This window comes from Pongo pygmaeus, chromosome 1 (assembly GCF_028885625.2).
Source record: "Pongo pygmaeus isolate AG05252 chromosome 1, NHGRI_mPonPyg2-v2.0_pri, whole genome shotgun sequence".
In the NCBI taxonomy this organism is placed as follows: domain Eukaryota; kingdom Metazoa; phylum Chordata; class Mammalia; order Primates; family Hominidae; genus Pongo; species Pongo pygmaeus.
Genome location: NC_072373.2, coordinates 42,627,906 through 42,640,011, shown reverse-complemented (window position 1 = coordinate 42,640,011; position 12,106 = coordinate 42,627,906). Strand labels below are relative to the sequence as shown.

The 12,106-nt window shown below is 43.6% G+C and overlaps 1 long non-coding RNA gene across 1 annotated transcript in view; it reads left to right on the top strand.

Annotated features, from left to right (window-relative positions):
* Positions 1–12,077, top strand: part of LOC134740368 (uncharacterized) — a 55,573-nt gene extending 43,496 nt beyond the window's left edge. The window contains exon 3 of the long non-coding RNA XR_010127789.1: positions 8,598–12,077. This is a non-coding gene — a long non-coding RNA (uncharacterized LOC134740368). The remainder of the gene's footprint in view (positions 1–8,597) is intronic.
* Positions 12,078–12,106: the final 29 nt, after the last annotated feature.

Sequence of the window (12,106 nt, the reverse complement as noted above, 5' to 3'; positions counted from 1 at the left end):
TTAAAGAAACCAATGACTAAATTCTTGGGCTTATAGGATAGCAGATAAGAAAAGAAATAACTTGCTGAAAAGCTGAAACTGAAACTGTGCACCAAAGAGTAAGAAACCAGTAACTAACAGAAATTCTTGAGCTGGCAGGATATCAGATAAGAAGCAACTTGCTGAAATGCTGAAACTCCCTTGGCTTCTGATATGAAGAAAAAAAAAACTGGCTGAAATCAGTTGCAACCAAGATGGCCTACTGGAGTTTGCACAGAATGAGCTTGCTGACATCACAGCCTAAATTTCCACCGTATGTTTCATACTAACTCCCCCTGATTTGCACATATGACCTGTGAGCTAGCATGAAGAGATAACTGCGCATGCCTAAGGACTTTCCAGACCTCCTCTTTCCTTCCGCCAATCACCTACTGATCTCAGAATCCACCCCCTGAACTTTTCCTAATAAAAATATTGTCTTGAAGCCAGCACAGGGAGACAGATTTGAGCTTGACACTCTTATTTTCTTGTGAGTCAACTTGCAATATAAAGCTTTTCTTTTCTCAAAAACTCAATGTCATAATATTGGCTTCTAGCACATCCAGCAGCAAGCCACTTTTGTGCAGTAACACTAATAATGGTCAAAAGAAAGCTGGCTATCTATATATGTCTACCTATTTATCTAGAGGTATAAATCTTATCTATATCTATATCACACATATTTCAGAGAGGCATATTACCAGGTATAAAGAAGGTCATTTCATAATGATAAAGAGGTAAATTTATCAGGAAGACATAACAGTCTTAAGTGTTTATGCATCTAATAACAGAGCTTTGAAGTAGATAAAACTTCACAGAATTACAAGGAGATATACAAAAATTTACAATTATGGTAGAAGATTTTTTTTTTTTTTTTTTGAGACAAAGTCTTTCTCTTTTGCCCAGGCTGGAGTGCAGTGGTGCAATCTTGGCTCACTGAAACCTCTGCTTTCTGGGTTCAAGTGATTCTCCTGCCTCAGACTCCTGAGTAGCTGGGATTACAGGCGTGTGCCACCACTACCAGCTAATATTAGTATTTTTAGTAGAGATGGGGTTTCACCATGTTGGCCAGGCTGGTCTCAAACTCCTGACCTCAAATGATCTGCCCGCCTCAGCCTCCAAAAGTGCTGGGATTGCAGGGGTGAGCCACCACGCCCAGCCGGTTATGGTAGAAGATTTCAATAGCCATTTCTCAATAATCCATAGAATAAGTAGGCAGAATTAGCAAGGATATAGTAGACTTAAATAACACTGTCAACCAAGTTGACCTAATTAACATATATAGAACACTCTACCTAACAATATTAGAATGTTCATCCTTTTTGAGTGCAAACAGAATCTTTACCAAGACAGACCATATTCTGGGCCAATAAACTGGAAATAGCTCAAATGTCCATCAGAAGGAGAATGGGCAAACAAATTGCGGCATAGCCATATAATGGCTACTACTAAGCATTAGAAAGAAATCAACTGGTCATACATGCAACACCATGGACAAATCTCAAGATAATTATGTTCAGTTGAAACCAGACAAAAAAGACTACATACTGTATGATTCTATTTACATAATATACTAGAAAACCCAAATTAGTCTATACTTTCAGAAAGCAGATTAGTGCTTGCCCGAGCAGGGTTGGTGTGGGGATGTGGGTGAGAGGGCAGGAGAGAAGGATTAAAATGGAGCAGGAGAAACTGCTGGGGCTACTGAGTATGTTCACAGTTTAATTGAGGTGATGGTTTTATGGATGTCTGGATATGCCAGAGCTTATCAAATTGTACACTTTCGTTACAATAAAAAGTCAGCCCATTTAGAAGTTTATAAAGAAAAGTGAAAATTGTTTCTCTGCTCCAGATCTTACTTAGGTTTAGAGTTTGGTATTTCTTTCTTTCTTTTTCTTTCTCTTTTTTTTTTTTTTTTTTTGAGGCAGAGTCTAGTTCTGTCGCCCAGGCTGGAGTGCAGTGGCATGAGCTTGGCTCACTGCAACCTCTGCCTCCCAGGTTCAAACGATTCTCCTGCCTCAGCCTCCTGAGTATCTGGGATTACAGGCCCCCTCCACAGCACCCAGCTAATTTTTATATTTTTAGTAGAGATGGGGTTTCACTGTGTTGGCCAGGCTGGTCTCGAACTCCTGACCTCGTGATCTGCCTGCCTTGGCCTCCCAAAGTGCTGGGATTACAGGCATGAGCCACCGCACCCAGCTTTTTTTTTTCTTTTAAGGGATGGGTCTTGCTGTGTTGCTTGGGCTGGCCTCAAACTCCTGGGCTCAAGCAATCCTGCTGTCTCAGAGTTTAGCATTTCTTAACATCATCTTAACCCACACTGTTCAATAAAATAACCTACTAGCCACAAGTGGCTATCCAAATTTAAATTAATTACAATTAAAATGTAAAACTGGGCTGGGTGCAGTTGCTCACCCCTATAATCCCAGCACTTTGGGAGGCTGAGGCGGGCAGATCACGAGGTCAGGAGTTCCAGATCAGCCTGGCCAATATGGTGGAACCCCATCTCTACTAAAAATACAAAAATTAGCCAGGTGTGGTGGTGTGCACCTGTAGTTCTAGCTACTCGGGAGGCTGAGGCAGGAGAATCACTTGAACCTGGGAGGCGGAGGTTGCAGTGAGCCAAGATGTGACACTAACTCTACCCTGGGCGACAGAGCAAGACTCCGTCTCGAAAAAAAAAAAAAAAAAAAAAGGAAAACTCAGTCTTTACTTGCAATAGGTACATTCCAAGAACTCAATAGCCATTTGTGGCTAGAGGCCAACATATTGGAGAGTTCAGATTATAGAACATTTCTACCATTAGAGAAAGTTCTTTTGGATAGCTTTTTCCTTGGCTATGTAGAGACTCAGCACTATTACAAGCAACTTAGATCTTTCACTGGCCAGTTATTGAGCACTTACTTTTGCCAGAAACTGCCAGTTCCTTTATATGAATTATCTCTAATTCTTGCAAAGAAAGACTAAGAGAAGCTTGAATAATTTTCCAAGGGTCACAGTTACTAACTGGTATATCTAACATGTAAACCTATGTCTATCTAACCCCAAAGCCTAAATTCTTACGTGGGTCTCATATCTCCTGTGACTGGGCCATACCCCTTTCTTTTTATACTTGTGAAGGATTCTTTTCATATTCAACCATGGAGTCTTATATTTATCCCTCCTAAATTTTATCTTGTTGGATTAAGCTTATTGCTCCAGATTGTCAAAATATTTTAGGATCCTCATCCTGTCATTCCATATGCTCACTCGCCTTCCAAGCTTCATGTATTTAGTGACTTTGATAAATATGGCCCCCCTAAACTTCATCTGAGTGATTGATAAAAATCATTGCTAAGACAAGGGAAAGGATGAAGGCCTGTGGTCGGCTATTAGAAACCCTCTCGCTTGAGGTTGACATCAGTTTACCAGTCTGTAACCTTCGCGATACCAGCATACCAACCCATTTCTATTCTTATCTCCAGATTCTGAGGGCTATGTTCTATATTTGGAGCCTAAAGACCTACTAGCACCATCTAGAATCACATGCTGGTTATAACTGACTTCCAGATGTTAGCCAAACAATGTTTGCTTCTAACCAAACATAAGGGCCAGAAGGATCAAGATATTGGCACCAGTGTTGATGCTTGCCATTGCCACTTAGCCCTCCTTGCTGCCCTCACCTCTAAAGTGGTTGTTTGATAATTTGTTGCTGAAAAACAAACCATCCCACAACAGCGGCTTCAAATAATAGCAGTCATTTATTTGCTGATGAATTTGAAATGTGGACATGGCTGGGTGAGAACAGTGGGCCTCTACTTTATTGTGGCATTGGCTGAGCTTAAAGAACAGCTGTGGACTGGCACAGTGAGGTTCCTCTAGCACAACTCTGAGAGTCTTGTCAGCTTTTCTCATGGCTTCCTGCCGCCCCCTCCCCACCCCGCTTTCAAACTCTGCCCATATTGACCAACATGTGTTTTCCACAATGTGCCATCATTGACCATCTCTAGGGCTCCATCCAGTGTGCCTGTCCTTTTCCATGTATCCTCAAAGACTCAGCCAAGGTGTCACTTCTACCTAGAAGCCTTCCCTGATATCCCCTGGCCCCACACAACTTGGTTTGCATTACAGTCTCTCTACTGTGTTCCACAGCACGCTTTATTTCCCCTTTTCAAAGCACTTATCCCACTGTAATGGATTATCCTCTTTGTTTGCCTGTCTTTCCCATGAGATTCTCAGCTCTTCAGGGGATGAAATTGTTGTCATTTTGCATTCCCAGATCATAGCATAGTGTGTAAGATATAGTGGGTGCTCAATCTGTTGAGTCAATGAGTGATATGATGATGACAGGTTCTGGAAGTTAAAATGATACTATCGAAATACCAGATTAGCAACAGGATCTGGCACCTGTAAAGAGCCACAGTGAAGCAGGTTCTACTGGACACAAGATTAAATGAGTTCAAGTCCATAAATCATTTGGAACAGTGTCTCACACATAGTAAGCACCATATAAGCATTCGTTGTTGCTATTATCATTGTTACGATGCCTGCGGCTTTCAGGTTTAGAGCTGTCTTTGCCAAAGGTTCTTTTTGCTCTCCCATTAGGGTTTTTCTTTAACAGGGACCTTGGAGGACCTTGGCACTTCCTCCTCCTCTGGGAGTTCCCTGGGAGGAATCCTCTGGAAGAGAAAGTGTGTTCAAGACTAACAGAGTCTGCATGTGTTTTTCTCTTGGCAAAGGCTCAGTCCCTGCTCTAGCACCATCAGCTTTGCTCCTATTGGCTTTCACTGCAGCAGGTGGATGCAGGGATCACCACCTGCCAGGTGCTTCTAAGCTTCCCCAGGCACAGCAGGGTTAAGGAAAGGGAGAAGTGAGTTCAGGGACAGAGTGCTCTGGTATGCCACCACCCTGGGATCAACAGCTCCCATCCCCCAGGATGTCCTTTGTGGGAATGCTGGAAGGAAAGCCGCCCACTGAAATGAAAGCTCCTTACACTTTGGGAGAGGGTTTGGTCTGCACCTTAATTTGGAGGAGGTGTCCAGGTTCTTCAAGTTCCCACAGGCCTTGTTCTTGCCCTGCCTTTCTGGGGTAGCCAGAAGCTGACAAGTCCTAGAGTTCTCTCATCATGTCCGTGCCCCACCCTGCCTGGAATTTGGAGGAACTTGAGCACGGCAGTTTTAGCCTGAACTGTGATTAATATTTGGTGCTGGGAAAACTGGGGGTTCTGGGCTAAGCCTGAAATTATTCTGGGCAAGGGGGAAAGGGGAATTTCCAAGATGCCCTCGAGAGAATGAGCGGGGCAAGGTCCTGGGTAAGAGGCTTGCAATGAAGGGGGAAATGGAGAAGGGCGACGGGGAAACACTCCTGAGTAGAAGGGCTGAGAAGCAAGACAAGTGGGAATGGCAGCTGCAGGGCCCACGAAGAGCCATAGCTATGGGCAAAGTTGGCACAAGAATCCTGGAGGAGAATGCTGGAGGCTGGTGGGTGATATGGAGGAAAGAATGGGGTTGTGATGTTCTACTTGTGCTCCTCCTCCATGTCTCAGGTTAAACCTCACTTCCTTAGAGAGGCCTTTCCTGATCCTCATAACCCTCATTCCATTCCGGAGTCAGTCTCCGTGGGTCTGGATCTCAGCTCCTCACTTACAAGCTCGACAACCTTGTCCAAGTGTTTAAACTCTTTTAACTTCAGTTTTATCAATCCGTGTTATGTGGCTGAAGATAGTACCTTCTCACAAGGTTGTAAGGATTAAATAAATTAATATATTGAAAATGCTTAGCACAGAGCCCAGGTCTTGACTGGTGAGAGTGATCATGACAACTGTTTAATGGCCTGTCGGGCTGGGACTATGCTGTCCACTTCTGTGTCCCCCAACTCTTCGGTGTCCCCCAAACCTAGTGCAGGGCCTGGCTTGTTGTAGGGGCCCAGTTGAATGAACGTGTAAGTGACCAGGGTGGGCTTAGGTGGTTGCAGCCTTGTGGGGGTTAGGGTCTAGGGTTATATTTCACTGCATGGATCCTTTCTTTTTCTTTCTTTTTTTTTTTGTTTGAAATGAAGTCTCACTCTGTTGCCTGGGCTGGAGTATAGTGGTGTGATCTCAGCTCACTGCAACCTCCACCTCCCAGATTCCAATTTTTCCTGTCTCAGCCTCCTGAGTAGCTGGGACTACAGGCATGTGCCACCATGCCTGGCTAATTTTTGTATTTGTAGTAGAGATGGGGTTTCTCTATGTTGGCCAGGCTGGTCTCAAACCCCTGACCTCAAGTGATCCACTAGCCTCGGCATCCCAAAGTGCTGAGAGGCATCTGCCACCACACCTGGCCTAAACATTTTTTTTCTAGGTGATCCAAGTTAGACAAGACACCAAGATGGCTGGGTGTAGTGGCTCACGCCTGTAATCCCAGCACTTTGGGAGGCTGAGGTGGGTGGATCACGAGGCCAGGAGATTGAGACCATCCTGGCAAACATGGTGAAACCCGTTCTCTACTAAAAATACAAAAAAAATTAGCTGGGTGTGGTGGCGTGCACCTGTAGTCCCAGCTACTCGGGATGCTGAGGCAGGAGAACGGTGTGAACCTGGGAGGTGGAGATTGCAGTGAGCCAAGATCAGGCCACTGCACTGTAACCTGGTGACAGCGAGACTCTGTCTAAAAAAAAAAAAAAAAAAAAAAAAGACACCAAGACACCAAGATTATTCCTGGATAGAATAACTGTGGATGACCATTTTTCTTTCCTTCTAGTTTTTTATTCCATTACCTATTTTATTTTTGTGTTCTCTATAATTTTTCCATACCAAAGCAAGGATTACTTTTATAATGGCTGAGAAAAGAAAATGTTATTAAACAAACATAACACTCTCCATTGTCTGGAGGTGAGAAGCCATTGCTGAAGGATAAGAATGGGTAAGAAATGCAGGGAATAAACAATGTGTGATGGGAAGGCTTCTCAGCCTTCCAAGGCCTGTTGGAGGTTTCACAGGATGTTCCTGCCAAGTGAATTTTCAAAGCTCAAAGCCATGGGGGTGGAGGCCCTGCTTCTCTCCATCTTAAGAAGGATGTGACTGGGGCAAGTTTCAGTTTTAGCAGGATCACCGTGTCTTCAGAGGGAAAGAATGTTCTCGACCTTAAATCTTTTGCCAAGAAATGGTCCTGAGTGTTTTGAGGGGCAAAACTGCTGCTCCTGCTGCTCACTCAAGCACTGTTACTTGATATCAGTGGATTATTTCTCTCCAGAGGCTTGGGGCCCCTGGATGGAGGGCAACCCTAGCTGTTGCCCCAGGGGGAAGGCAGGGAGGAGGCTCAGACCGAGTTAAGATGCCTAGGTAGGCTGAGTTCTAGCTCTAGTTGGCTGCATGATCCTTCAATCACTGAGCCTTAGCCTTCCCATCTGAAGAAAGGAGGACATCTTCCCTATTGATATGGAAGATCTTTCCTGTTGACATGGAATTCTGAGTGTGAAGTAATACTATATGTGAAAAATGCCCTGGAGATCACAAAGTGATGGACAGATGCTATTTGTGAATGAGAAGAGTATTAGTGGAATAGAGGAAAACATAGACTCTCTTCAGTGAGTTGTTTATGTTTCTTGCATCTGCCAATTCAAAAACATGTATGGCATTTCCTCCTTCTTCTAGGAGTTTCCTGTATGTTATGCTGTCTGTTCCTCATTTGCCACACGTTATAGATGAGAAAACTGGGGCTAATGGAAGATAGACTGACCTGGTTTTCCCAAGATCACAGAGCTAGTAAGAGTAGGGGAGGAATTATCACCCCCATTTCTCTGGATGAGGAAACTGAGGCACAGAGAGATTAATTCATTTGTCTGAAGTTATAGAGCCAGCAAGTGTGAAAGTTAGACCTGAGTCTAAAAAAAAAATCTTTTTTTTGAGACAGAGTTTTGTTCTTGTTGCCCAGGCTGGAGTGCAGTGGCATGATCTCGGCTCGCTGCAACCTCTGCCTCCTGGGTTCAAGCGATTATCCTGCCTCAGCCTCCTGGGATTACAGGTGCCCATCACCACGCCCCGCTAATTTTCTGTATTTTTAGTAGAGATGGGGTTTCACCGTGTTGGCCAGGCTGTTCTCGAACTCCTGACCTCAGGCGATCTGTCCACCTTGGCCTCCCAAAGTGCTGGGATTATAGGCATGAGCCACTGTGCCAGGCGCCCTGAATCCAAGTCTTTTAATGTTACTAATTTAGGGTTCATGGACTCTTGAGGGGGTTCTCAGAAAGACATTAGAAGGAAAGTTTGCATATGTGTACATTTTTGGGGGGAGAAGGATTCCATATATTGAATCAACTTCTCAAATAAATGAATCAGAAATCTTGGACCTGTAGTTGGTGCATAAGTAACCCTTTCTGTACTTAAACATTGATCATACTACAAGAAAAGCTTTAGTGATGGCAAGTTACTCTGGCACTTAAAATGTGCTTAATTGTTACTGTGCTTCAAGGCTGTTAGTCAAAATGATTGATTTGCCTTTGATGCAGCTGGCCAACTTGAATTTTTCTTTCTCCCAGCTTAATAACTCTTCAATATCTATAAGATGTCAAGATCAAAATTTTTTCTTCTGATACCACATTTTGTTTAATTTTCAACCTAGGTGCATACCCTAGAAGAAAAAAGACTGTAATTCAACTCTTCAGCAGCCAGGATTGCCTGTCTCCAACCCCTTCTGAATCTAGTTATGTTGGATACTGGGAGAGAAGCATGTAGACTCTTTGGGCCTGACCTTTCTGATTTTTCTCTAGAAGGGCTTCACTGAAGGGGCACAGAAGAATAATGTTTCTACAGCATAGATCCAGGGGCTCCTCCCCACCAGGAACCCAGCTTAGCAGGCAGGCTCTTCATGTGGAACTCGCCAAAACCCCATGCAGGTGGATGTGCGGAAACACCAAAGAACTACACAATTGTCCCTGCCTTTGGAAAGTCTCATTCCCTGTCATTCCTTCATTCAGTCAACAAATGTGGAGCACCCAGTGTGTGCTACGTTTTGAGGATAAAGTGATGAACAACACAGACAAGATCCCTGCCCTTGTGGAGTCTATATTCAAACCAGAGCTTGACCTTCAAACTGAGAGACCAACTTAACAAAGGGGCCATCTGGCCACTAACTGTTATACACCCTCGGCTTGGGACACATGGCCTCAGCCTTCCTCCACCTTCAAGTCTAATAGGAGAGAGATTTCAGAGTGGCCCAAACAATCTAAAGTAAAAGTGAACAGAGTTCAAAATAAGTCCACAAGGGCTGAGGGGAGACCAAGGAGAAGATAATGCAGTGAGGGCAGTGAGAGAGGGATTCCTAGAGGAATTGCACCTTGCTTTGAATTTTAGCCCTAAGCTGCAAATCCTAGCTAACTTCTAAGTAGATGCTGACAGCTGGCTTCTATTTGGCCCGCCATATTGAATGACTGTCCCCAGGACATGGTGGAGATTTAGACAACCCAGGGCAGAAAATCCTCTAAGAAAGGAAGTCTGAACTACACCACTGGCTTTCTGAATGGACAGGATTTGAGGAGCTGGGATGGTAGTAGGGGAGAGGGCAGCTGGGTGGGGTTTCTTCCAGGAAACAATGTGGATGCAAGATGCAGTCCTCATCTCTGGCCTGCCCTTACCACTTTAGTATTTCAGATGAGTCAGCTCTCACTTTGCCACCTGCTTTCTGTAACTCTGCAGCATGCCAGCAGCCTCCAGTCCACCCTCTCCTCCTCGCAGGGCTCTGGGGTGAAGCCCTCCCCGGGAACTCCCTGGCTCCCAGTACCCATGGGAGAAGCTCTTTTCAACTGACATGATTTATTTTAACAATAAGGGAAAAAAACCACATCTGATTTCCACAGAATTAGAGTTCCTCCTGACACGCCTGGACTTGCCAGTTGGGAAGGACACTCTCAAGGCATCCTCTATGCCATTTGCCGTTCTGCTGTTCCTTTGCTTGGAGGGAAGAGATACCTGTTTCTATAGGGAGGAAGTTTGAAGTGAGAAGAGAAGATAAAGATTCTGTGAATGGAAAGAGCACTGGACTGAGAGTTCAGGGATGTGGCCTCCGGTCCCAGCTCCACCACTACTCAGTTGTCTGACGAAGAAAACAAAAAGTTGTGATACAATGTGGGTGACACATTGCCTAGAAAGAAGTGCCATTGTGATACATTTATGTTGGTGGGATGGGGGAAAGAAATAACAGGTTTGTATGGAGTGTTATGAAAGAATTAAATCTTAACCTTCCATTGGGGTAAGCTGATGGAAACAACCATAGCAAAGCACAGACTGAATATTTTTTTATTCAGTCAGTATTTTTTATACAGTAAAAAAAAGTATTGACATAGGAGAAGGAAACAAAAAGTTGTCAGGAGTTAATGAATAGAAATATAGAAATATTGTTTTTTTTCTGGATTTTATGGTGTTTGTGCTATTTGTTAGCTTTTATGAATTTGTAATTTGTTGTAATTTCTCTTTCTAAATAAGTATTTACTTTTTTCTCTAATTTTGTCCATCTGTTTTTGAATTCAATTTTCAAATTCAAAATGCTTCTCTCTGGGCCTCAGCTGTTTCCTCATCTGTAAATGAGAAGGCTGGGCCAGATGCTCTTTCATGTCTGGTGTAATGAAGCCCTGGAGTGGGCTGCCTATGACTGCACCCAGCTCTACCACACCCCACCTGGGTGTCTTTGGGTGAGGTACTTAGTAGCTCCAAGTCTCATCTTCCTCATCCAAAATGATGGGCACAAAAATAGTATTGACCTCATGGAATAGGTGTGAAGATGAAAAGAGACAATGCATATAGATGCTTCACACAGACCCTGGGGCGGCAAATGTGCTCAGTACTTGTTAGCTATTAGTGTGAGTCTACTCTTTTAGTCTATGAATTTTGTTAGAGAAACTCCTGCTTACCAGGCCTCTGGTTTAATAAAACATGACTGGAGTGACTCCATCCTGAAGTGAGTAGGCTAGGCACTCACAAGTCACCTATAGAGTTAATGCTTTATGGTCTGAAAATAGCCACATTCTAAGCTCACCACCACTTATAATTACAGAAGATTGATGGCCATATAGGACATCTCCCACCAACCCTGCAGAATGTCCAGATGTCCCAAGTACAGCCCACTTTACTCAGAGATAACGTCAATGAGCAGACTCAAGTTGAAGGATTAATGGTCACTAGAGCACCAACAGCCCCTACCTTTAGTGAGCACATCTGCACATTCCAAGTTTAATCATAGGTCCTTATAGTTTCTTACAAGCAGAGATGTTCCTAAAGGACAGGGGTTCCTCCTCCTGCTTTCTGGGCATGCCCTACTCTCTAATGGAGTAGTTTCCAATAAATTTGCTTCTTTGTCTGTGCTCCAATTCTTTCCTGTGTGAGATCTAAGAACCCACTCTTGGGGTCTAGATTGGGATCCTCTTTTCTGGCAACATCTTGAGTATGTGACCATGAGAAATGTTAGAAATTGGAGTGAAAGGTACATAAACATTTGAACCCAATACCATTCTCTGGTTCTCCCAGAGACACAAGGCTAAGGAGAGTAGGACTCTGCCTTCTCCCAAAGCTGATACCTCCCTGGGCCAATGTGGGTGACACGTTGTCTAGAAAGAGGTGTCATTGTGATATGTTTATGTTGGTGGGATGGGGGAAAGAAATAACAGGTTTGTATGGAGTGTTATGAAAGAATTAAATCTTAACTTTCCATTGGGGTAAGCTGATGGAAACAACCATAGCAAAGGACAGACTGAATATCTTTTTATTCTCTCTATAGAAAATAACAGTAAAAAAAGTATTGACATAGAAGAAGGAAACAAAAAGTTGTCAGGAGTTAATGAATAAAGATGTATTTTTTTCTGGATTTTGTGGTGTTTGTGGTATTTGTTAGCTTTTATGAATTTGTAATTTGTTGTAATTTCTCTTTCTAAATAAACATTTACTTTTGTCCCTAATTTTGTACTTCTATTTTTGAATTCAATTTTTTTTCCGCAGACAGGGTCTCACTCTGTTGCCCAGGCTGGAGTGCAATGGTGCAATTATAGCAGACTGCAGTCTTCAACTCCTGACCTCAAGCAATTGTCCTGCCTCCTCAACTTCCTGACTACAGGTGTGCAGGAGGACTACAGGCAGGCATGT